Genomic DNA, 9,896 nt, shown 5'->3' with positions numbered 1-9,896 from the left:
AACTAGAGATGTTTTTTATGTTTACAGGTCCTCTCCTGGATTGTGTTGGTTCAGTGCTTTGGATGGCTGTAAAGCCTGAACAGACACCTTCAAGTAGAGGTCCAAACCAGCTTGTCTCCCCCTGGGCTTGAGTGCTGTAGGTGGGGGCTATGGAATACGTGGGGTCAGGGCATCCCTGCTGCAACAGCAGTATTTTGGTAGTTGCTGCCATGTGTATATTCAAAAAAAAAGAGTTTTTGGCAAATGTTGTTCTTCTAGGCCCTGATCTTTGTGCAGCCAGGGTTTATTCTGGCTTCATCTCCATTTCTGGACAGCTGGTCAAGCTGTAGGTACTCGGTATCCCATAGTCAGGTACCTATTTCCCTTGATCTGTACAGGCTGGAAAAGGTGAAACTTTCTCCTTTTAATTGCGAAGCTGAACAGGGCTGGTTCTTGTTCTGTAGCGCATTGCTGGGCACATTTCTCTTATAATGAGCTCTGTATCAGAAATAGCATACGTATCACATAACCAGATGCTTCTTTTGAACTTGGCTTTCACTGAATAGCAGTGTCTTACAAAATCCAACATGAATGTCTGGAATTTGTATCCGAAGTGACTCTAGGCAATAGTCTTTGAAATACCCCTGCTTTGAAATTTATAATAATGTAGCCTCTTTTTGAGGTCAGTCCATCCTTTGTTGACATCAAGAAGGTGAACAAAGGTGCTGTATGCAGTGGATGAATATGGCTTTAATGAAAAGGAGAAAAGTCGATGATACTTATTATCCTTTGAGATGTTTTTGAGGAGAGTCCTTGGAAACCGTATGCAAATAAAGGAACTTTTTTATTGAAAGAGCTTCTTTATGTTGGCTACAAAAAAAAAAGTGGACAAAGCTGATGTTTATGTCCTTAAGAGTAAATTCTTTGAAGCAGCAAACCTGTTCCTGGGGGAAGGTACAGTAATCCTAGGTAGGAGCCTGGAAGGTCAAAACAATTTGCAGTATGAAAATCAGCAAGGCTTTGTCAGAGTAAACACTATTTTATGGCAAACTTTCTAACCTTAGCAACTGATTGCTCTGGTGCTCTCAAGTTGTGCTCTGTAATTGTCTCCATTAATACTTTGATCTTTGGCCTCGTGCTTGAAAAGCCTTTTAAATGACCACCAACCCAAAATGTTATTGAGCAAAAGGACTGGTTTCATTTCATATCCTTAGGCATGCAGAAACCTTGAGTTTCCTATGAAGTTTCTTTTCAATGTGAGTTTCTCAGCAGATTTCTTTTACATGAGAAATCATTTGAAAATGACTGTAGTTTGTACTTGATAAATTATTAATGTGGGAGCATTTGCTTGTTAAACAATTCTCTCTCACATTAAGAGGAGTGTTATTCTGCAGTGTACTGCAGTGTTACTTTGAGCTCTTTCTTGGAGACAGTAAGTTCTTACCAAATTCAGAATTAATGCATGTGACAGTCCCTACCTTGTTGCAATTTAAGTGCCATCTCCACCCACTGATTTCATTTCTGTCCGCTTTTTTGTTTTCCTTGGTGATGGTTAAATTGGGAGTGGATCTATACAACAATATCTGCACACTTGTTTTCTGTATGTCATCTTTGACTCTTTGAGCCTTAGTGAAGAACTGGCACTTCTCACACTCAGCTGCTGGGAACTACTGGCTGACATTCATTTGTCTTTGGAAGACTTAATGGAAGGCCTTCATTTTAAAATGGGGTTTGAAGACCTCTGAAGCCGCAAATCTAAAACCAACCCAACTGTTAATACCACTGGACTGAAGTCAGCCCTACAGATAACCAGTAGGACTTCAGTACGAAGCTATAGTCATGTGTTTTGCATAAGGTCACATTAATTACTTCAGCAATGTTAATCCTAAATTAACAAAGCTTATATACGACAAATGACTTATCTATATTAAAGAGGGCATACATTTCACCCCTCAAAATTAGGATGTTTGAAAGTGATATGCTGGCAGTAGAAAGGCTAGGGAAAGAAAAGATCTTATTATACATTTCCTTCCAATGAGTATTTGAAAGTCATCCTTCCTGCTACAAATCCATGAAGTATCACAATATTTTTCTCTAAGCAGAAGTTTCTGTCTTGGCACTTTTAATCTTTTTTTTTATGCCATTGGCCCCTTCTGTACCCTAGACCCAGTTAAACATAGCTAATGAAGATTTGGGCTGTCAGTCCCAAGCTGGAAGGAAGGGAGAGTATCCTCAAAGGTGAGCTTGCTTTCTAATCTCCCTTTGTCGGATGAAGGCTGAGATCAAGCAGGTAAGGGCAGTACTGAGGAATGGATTTCAGGAGCAGGAACATGGTTCCTTTTCTTCTATATTTGGGAGAATTGTATGGAGACCATGGTAGGTCACCTTGCCATGGAGCCATAGGAAACTGGAAGGTTTATGGCCTAGTTGAGCAGGAGCTCAAGTCCAGAGTGAAAGCATAATGATTGTGTGTCTGGTGGGTGAAAGCTCAAAGCAGAGGTCCTGATGGAGACTTTGCTTGTAACTCAGGATTTGGCCTCTTTCACCTGGTAAAGCAGAGATCTGGGAGAACCATGTCTTATCATTAAGAACATCACAGGTAAAAACAGTAGAGAAGACCTCAGTGCCATGAGTGTGAGTGCTGTCATGCATTTGGGATTGTAATTAGAAGAGTTTTTCTCAGACTGGTGGAGCAGCAGCTTCTGCAACAGCCTTCCAGAGAAACAGGGTGAAAAACCAAGCTTTTAACTTTTATTAAAGCTGCCTTGAGTTAAGGTGAGCTTCCCGCTGTAAAGGTGAACTTACACATGTGCCTTAATAAGTTACTGGAACAATTCTAAGCCAAGAATATTAGAATTGTGTGGCATCACTTGTAAATTGTTGTCATGCTTATTACTTATTACTGTTGTATCCCAGTGAGGTCAGTATCCTATTGGCTAGATGTGCTGACAATGCAAAGAGCACTGCTGCTTTAGATTTCTTTAATTAGACAAGACAGGCCAAAGGTAGCAGAGAAAATAGCAGCAAAGAGAAACAAGGAAGTGAAGCGTCTTGCCCAAGGTCACCCAGCATTCCTCATTTCTGTCTCCTGGTGTGCACGTTTTTCTCTTCCTAGAATAAAAAAGGTGAATTCTGCAAGGCTTGTCTTGTTTGTTATGAGTTCTCAGGTGAGAATCCTTATCTTGCTGTTTCAGGAGCTGCCTGTCTGCTGCTACTTCTGTGAAAGAAGCGTTTTCCTTAACGCAACAGAAGCTATAAAAGGTGAAGTGAAAAATGGTTAGGATACTGTAATGTGCACAATTAAAATCCAGCACTGAACAATGGGAGGCAGAGAATTTGCTGAATGGTGGGAAACTTCCCCTCGTTTTTATGCATTTGAACTTGCACGCAATAACAAAGCTTGTCCTATCTGCCATATAATTAGCACAAACTGTAAAAGTAAAGAAAAGAATATATATATGTTTATATATAAACTGATTTTAGCTGAGGAAAAAACACAGCAAACCTTGTTCATGCTCCTCCAATAAGAAATCAGCTCCTTTTCTCTCTTCATCACTGTTAGTGTCCTAAATGATTTTTCTTCTCAGTTCTTCCCACCTATAAATGAAGGAAATCCTATAGCCTTTCAAAAAAAGAAAGAAAAACACCACAAAAAACCTTATTAGTATTAGCTGTGGTGATGTAACGCTTCCTAATATTCTCTATTCCTTAACAGAGCATCTGATTGCTGACTTAACACAAGGACTGTGGCCACCTAAATATTAAAACACTTAACAAATTCCATTTCTCTGGTGCAAATGCAGACAAAGGATATGACCTTTTGGTATGGAGGAGTAATGTGGACTCCATTACACATGGTGTGACAAGCACAATTCAGCTTGCAAAGAAAGATTCCCATTTATTCCTTCTGAGAAATGTTTTGTTTGGATGCCATCATTAGCTTAGGGTGGGTTATTGGGATTTCATGTTTTTGTAAAATGATGGGTGCTTTGCATGGAGCAATTTGTAAGCTGGTGAGTAGAAATAAAGCATTCTGTCCTCTGTGATACAGAGAAGACTCTTCAGCTTTAAAAGATAGGCTCTCCCTCCTGCTTAATTACCATTATTCTTTTGCTCCCAAGATATTTCCCACACAGGTCAGAAAAATTTCATGACTTCTTCAGTGCTTGAAGCAGCTGCACCTCCTCACAACCTGCCTTACACCTCTTTTAATCAGTCTTTGAAATTAATTTTGCTTGCAAAGCCTTTTAACAAGCAGCAGCGGGAGTACGCAAGAACCTGACCTGATACGATGCACTGCAGGGTCACCAGAGATGTAATCTTAAACAATTGGGGCTAAAAGAATGAGCTTGCTTCATTAAGAAAATGACTCTTCAAGGTTGTGAAGGGGTGGGCTCATTTCTGCTGCAGCCCTGCCGTCAGGGGCTGACACAGTGTGGGCTGTGGCTTGGCTGGTCCCTGGAACGCAGCTGATTATGGAACGGCTCACCACTGAGATTACATTCTACTTCCCGATCCTTTGACTTCCCAGTTTTGCACTGTGACATAAATTGATGGAGTTTTAGTCTGGATTTGTCTGTATTGCCATTGATTTATTCTTTCCTTTGGTTTTGGGGGGCAGGAAGATTGATAATTTGTGAAGTCCAGTTTGAAGTAGAGGCTTAGTCTGGTATCATTCTTGTTAATCTCTCTCATAGGAATAATTATTTTAATGCTGTGCACTGGTTTACTGATGAAATTCTGCTGAAAGGGTGGTATGTGCTGTGAGCTGCCCGGTGGGATGAGCAGCACGTTGTACCTGAAAAGCTGCCTCTGTTGTTTCTTCTGTAAAGTGGGGAAAATGAAGTTGCCTAATGCTATTTCAGTGCTTCTGATCATACTTTGATTTTGCTTTTGTGGGGTGCTGTCTTCAAACAAATGTGTCCGAAGTGGAGCATTTGAGAGAACTGAAATGCGTTCTGTAGGTGGGGAGTTCTTTACAGGTTGGTCAGTTGAAGGAGGGAAGGAGAAGAAGTTTTGTGAAGGTTTATTCCATCACACCAGGATGTTCTGCCCACCTGAGCTGCTGAAACGAGATGTTACATCACGTTACAGACATTCAGAACATCTTTGTAGTTTTCTGTGCCCACAAACGTGGCTCTTTTTTCATATCCTCAAGCTCTGCCAAACTCCCGAGCTCGCCCAGGGTAACAGTGTTGACACTATGGCAAACATTCTCCCACTTTGTAATCAGTGCCAGTTTGTGTTGTAGGGGCTGTGAATGGTAGATTGTCAAGACTTCCTGTCATTTCTAAGTCTCGTGATATCTGAGTTTCTTTCCCTTTGCTGCACAAGAAATGGAATGACTGGGAATACTGACATATCATTGTTGGATACCTCACTGGGTTGAACAGGGCCCCTTGTTTCTGAATGCTATTCCAGAGATGCTCTCAGCACCTCAGAATTGTTACTCTCAGTTGCTGCCTTTGCTTATGATGATCAGAATTTGTAAAGATGCAATTTTATTTTATTATTTTTTAATCAAATGAAAAGGAGCTTGGGGGGGGGGGGACTGGGGGCCAGCTGAAAGACTTGTCTGCTGGACTTCTTCAGTACTACATGCAGGCTTTGTAGAACAGAGATCAGAAGTTCCTTGTCTGTCCCCACATAAGGGGTTTGTGCTGTTTGTCAATCCAGGCTCCTGTCAGGCCCTTTTCATTGGGGTTGCAGTTCAGAAGTGATTGGCAAATCATGGCTCTGATGTGGAACCCAATGAAATCAAACATTGGACAATGAGTATTTCAAGAATTCCTTGGCTTGGGTAATGCTTTAATGTGAGGCCCTCATTGTGCTGCCTTTGTACTCACTGTGGTGCGTGTGAGAATAAATCAGTGAATAGAAGAGTGTCCGACCTTCTCCTGTTATTGCATCGTGAGCGTTTTGCTGCTGGTTTCACTGGGAGAGAATAGCAGTGTGTGCTCCAGGTAGCGGCTGTGGTTTCTGGTGGCTGTGAGATTCAGGGAGTACTTTGATTCCTTTGCTTGCTGTTATGCTGGGCCTCAAACTAGAAAGTCCATGAGCAAAGGCCCAGTAAATTAAAAAAGAGGCTGTTCTTTTAGGAATAAGTTTGCATGTGCCTGGCTGAAGTTAGCTGTTATCTCTGTGTAGGGGATGGCCTCTCAGCAATCTGCTTATTGTGCACAAGTTCCTCTTCATTTAGCAGGGAGAATCAATTATAAAGGCAGCCAAAAGTATTACCGTGTGTCATATTAATTTAAACATTGTTTTCTGCAGTTGAAAACTTTATATTCATCAGTAACTTGTTAGATTTATCCCCCCATATCCTCCCAGTCTCTGATGCGCAAAATTATTAAGCTTAATTGGGTTTCTCTGGACACTACTCATTTCTCAAAATTTATTGCAATTATACAATGCCCATAGCTCATTTATTTTTTGTTTCCTGGTGATTAAAATTTAAGACACTGAAAAATGTTATGTATGTTTTCCTCTTCCTCAGTAATTCTTTTCTCTACCCTACGTTCAAGACACTTTCTGTAGTCATGAATTATGAAAGTAGCAAAATCTGCAGGCGTTGTTAATTTATAACTAACTATAGGCAAAGCAGGGCACAGGTTAGAAATGTTGAAGCATTTTTAGGTGATACCTTGGGACTCAGGGACTGAGCTATGGGGCTTTTGGCGTGAACCAGGGAAGATGGTCAAATATTCTTATGCCAGAATGTGTTCGGGGGGACCATCAGAGATCCCATCCTGCATAAGCCAGGTGTGTTCTGTGCTGAAATGCTGCTGTGTCGTGTTTGGGGGAGCGTGTTGGAGATGAAGGAGAAATGATTAGTGCTATTAAAACGAATACTGGTGTTCTTAGCGTTGGCAGGAGGTAGGAAGCAAGGACGTTTCTTCAGGCAGACACTCCCCCTATGGGATGTGGCAAAACAGTGCCTGTGACAGGGCAGTAATATCCATTCAGGACAATGCACAGTGTGTTCATGTAATGCATACTCAAATATGGAGACTCCTTCCCAGCTGAAGCAGCAGCAAAGCTATTCTAAGCAAACAAATGCAGTGACTGAGCTTCATTTAGTGCTCAGTGGATGGATATCAAGTGCTGAGAGGTTGGCCTGCTTCCAGGAATCTGCACTTCTGCTTTCAGTGCTGGCAGAACAATGGCTGCAAAAGAAACTTGCATCTGAAATGTAAATATAACCTGTAGTTCAGCAGGCTTCTGAAACCAGCTAGAGTGAGTTAAAATGGTTGAGGGAAGTGAAAATGTGGTACTTGAGGACACCACAGGGAAGTGACTGGGAACGTTCATCTCTTTGGAGCTGGGGAGCATCTTGACAGACAGAGGTGGGTCAGACAGTGCTGTTTTGGCAAATGGTAAATAAGTCAGTGTTAGTAAATGGTAAATAAGTCACGTCTCATATATATGTGTGTGCATGTATATATATATATATATAAGTTCTACAAAAATGTTGGCTTTCTTCTCAGGTATTTCTTTGAGTGAGTGAGAAAAATAATAAAAATGTGTTTCATTTCTGTCATGCCTCGCAGCAGAAGTCCTTTAAGTGCCTTAGAGCCGGTGCGGATTTAGCTTTGCAGCATCCCTTTAGTGTTGGTAACACTCATTTCAGCATTATAGATGGGGAGGTGAGAGAAGCTACTTGACATTCCCAGACCAAATCCATATGAGTGCCAATCTCCTCTCCTGGCACCATTCCCACAAGACTGCTTTTCTCCTTAGCTATAATGGGCCTTTAGCAGTGAGCTGTGTTTTTCCCTCCAGCCAGAGCACTCGAAACGGCTGAATTAAAATTGTCTCAAAATTACAGCTAGGCCTGAGCTGCACAGAGTTCAGCCCTTGAGCCCTGGGTGCCATCAGTGATGCTTGTAAGAGGAGGTGATCTGTTCACCTGTTAGGCAGCTCTGCAGCAAGAAAAGAAAGAGGTGGATTATGGTGATTATTTAATGTGCCACGTCCTGCCCACACTGTAGTTAAGATCCCACTGCAAATGCATGTTGTGTCTGTATTCTGCCTGGAAGCTCCCTCCAAATACTGTATTTGAAACCCAACATTCATTGAGTATTGCCTTTAGGAGAATGAAAAAAGAAAAGAAAGGAGCTTGTCCTTATAGCCCTTCGCAACAAGCACATCGGATTATGCTGGTATGCTTCAGAGTCTTCAAACGTTTCTGCTATTCAAAACATGAAGCGATATCCCTTGCTAGGATAGTGAGCCTACAATATGCAACACCTACTTGGTTTCAAACATTTCCTTGTGTGTATAAGTAATAATTTAGATCTTGTATGTTTTTCCCCCTCCTGCTCTCCTGTGGGGATTTTCTTTAACATGTAAGGCAATGAAAGACTTGTGCTCTTAAGTCAGGTTATTTGGTGTCATTAAGGTGATGTCTCCTGAATGGCTGAGCTGAATCATGGTCTCATTTCATCCTCTGGCAACACAAATAGCAATTGCTGTGGGAAAGGTAGGATATATCTGGCTGAAAGCCTGAATCTTCAGTCCATGAGCTGGCTGTTGGTAGTTTTATCCAAATGTATTCCATGAACCAAAGAAGATAGGGGACACTCTCCACACCTTTCTCTCTCATTACTCTGTAATGGCTTTGTTAGCTCTGATTCTGATCACTGCTTCCTGCTGACAGCAAGCGAGAAAGAAATCCAGCTGCATATTATGCATGAACTGGCTGAGAAGCTTCAGGTGAACTTGTCCACAGCCAGGGCTCCATTCCCTCTGAGATGGAATTTCCAAACTCCAGCTTTTCATCCAGTATCAGAATGCCAAATACGCTCTGTAAGTGGCAGCCTTGTTCCCTTTCTGTGGCTTTACAAAGCAGAACGTGAGCTCTCCAGCTGGATGGTAGAGGATTTAATATCACAGGGCTGAAAATAATAGGACCCATTTAATTAAGAGGTGAATGACACATGGAATGCACGATTATGGTCACTGTTGCATTTCTATTCCTGAAAGTAGCTAGAATCAAATAACACATAATTTATTACAGCTTGTGAAAGGCCTCTGGAATTTACAGTGATCTTTGTTTTGTGAAGCTGGTGATCAATTTGCTCATCAGTCATTTCATTACAATTTAGCCCATGTGTTCCATAATCTCATGATTGTTATGGAAAAAAAACCACAACATTTAGGGTGCGTTTCATCAAGGCATTCTACCCGTGCTTGAGCCATGGGGAAAGCTTTCATGTACCTGTGTAGCTTTAAATGTACAGGAGAGGTTTTGCTTCAGAGGGACTGCAAAATCCTTTTCATGTCTGTGGAAGAATGCTGACATAGGGACAAAACTGTGTCTGAACACAGAACAGAAACACTCCTTGAGGTTTAGTTGTTAAACTGAAAGCAGCAATGAAGGAACTGCTCCTGGTCAGCGGTGTGCTTTGTTTCCATTCCGAGATTTTATTACTGAGTCTTCAGTTATGGGTTTTTTTTGTTCCTTTGGTGGTGTTGTTATTTATTTTTTCTATACATAACTTTCTAAACAAAAATTCATATTGAAATAAAGAAGCAGAAGCTTTTGGATATGTCAGAGTGCGTGCTGTGGCACACTGAGCCTCTGGCAGAGCGAGCACTCTTGAGCTGCTCTTCAGCTGGGAATCAGCACATCCATGTGCGCGCAAACACTGAAGTGATGTGAAAAGGTTTAAGCAGACAGGAAACAAAAGAGAATTTGAACTTGGGCTCATCGTTCTGGAGGAAAGAAATGGAAGATGTCCTCCAGCTCAGGCCTGTGAAGCAAATTGATTTCCATGCCTTTTGCATTTAAGTAGTGAATGTGCACAGAAGGGAGGGCAGATAATGGATGGATGCAGTATTACTCTGAGCTGCATCCTGCTGTGATACCGTCCCTTGTTCTCCCCCTCTGAGCAAGGAGCAAAACATCTGGTAAA

The sequence above is a fragment of the Excalfactoria chinensis genome, chromosome 14 (genome assembly GCF_039878825.1).
Source record: "Excalfactoria chinensis isolate bCotChi1 chromosome 14, bCotChi1.hap2, whole genome shotgun sequence".
In the NCBI taxonomy this organism is placed as follows: domain Eukaryota; kingdom Metazoa; phylum Chordata; class Aves; order Galliformes; family Phasianidae; genus Excalfactoria; species Excalfactoria chinensis.
Note: the sequence above shows the minus strand (reverse complement) of the source record.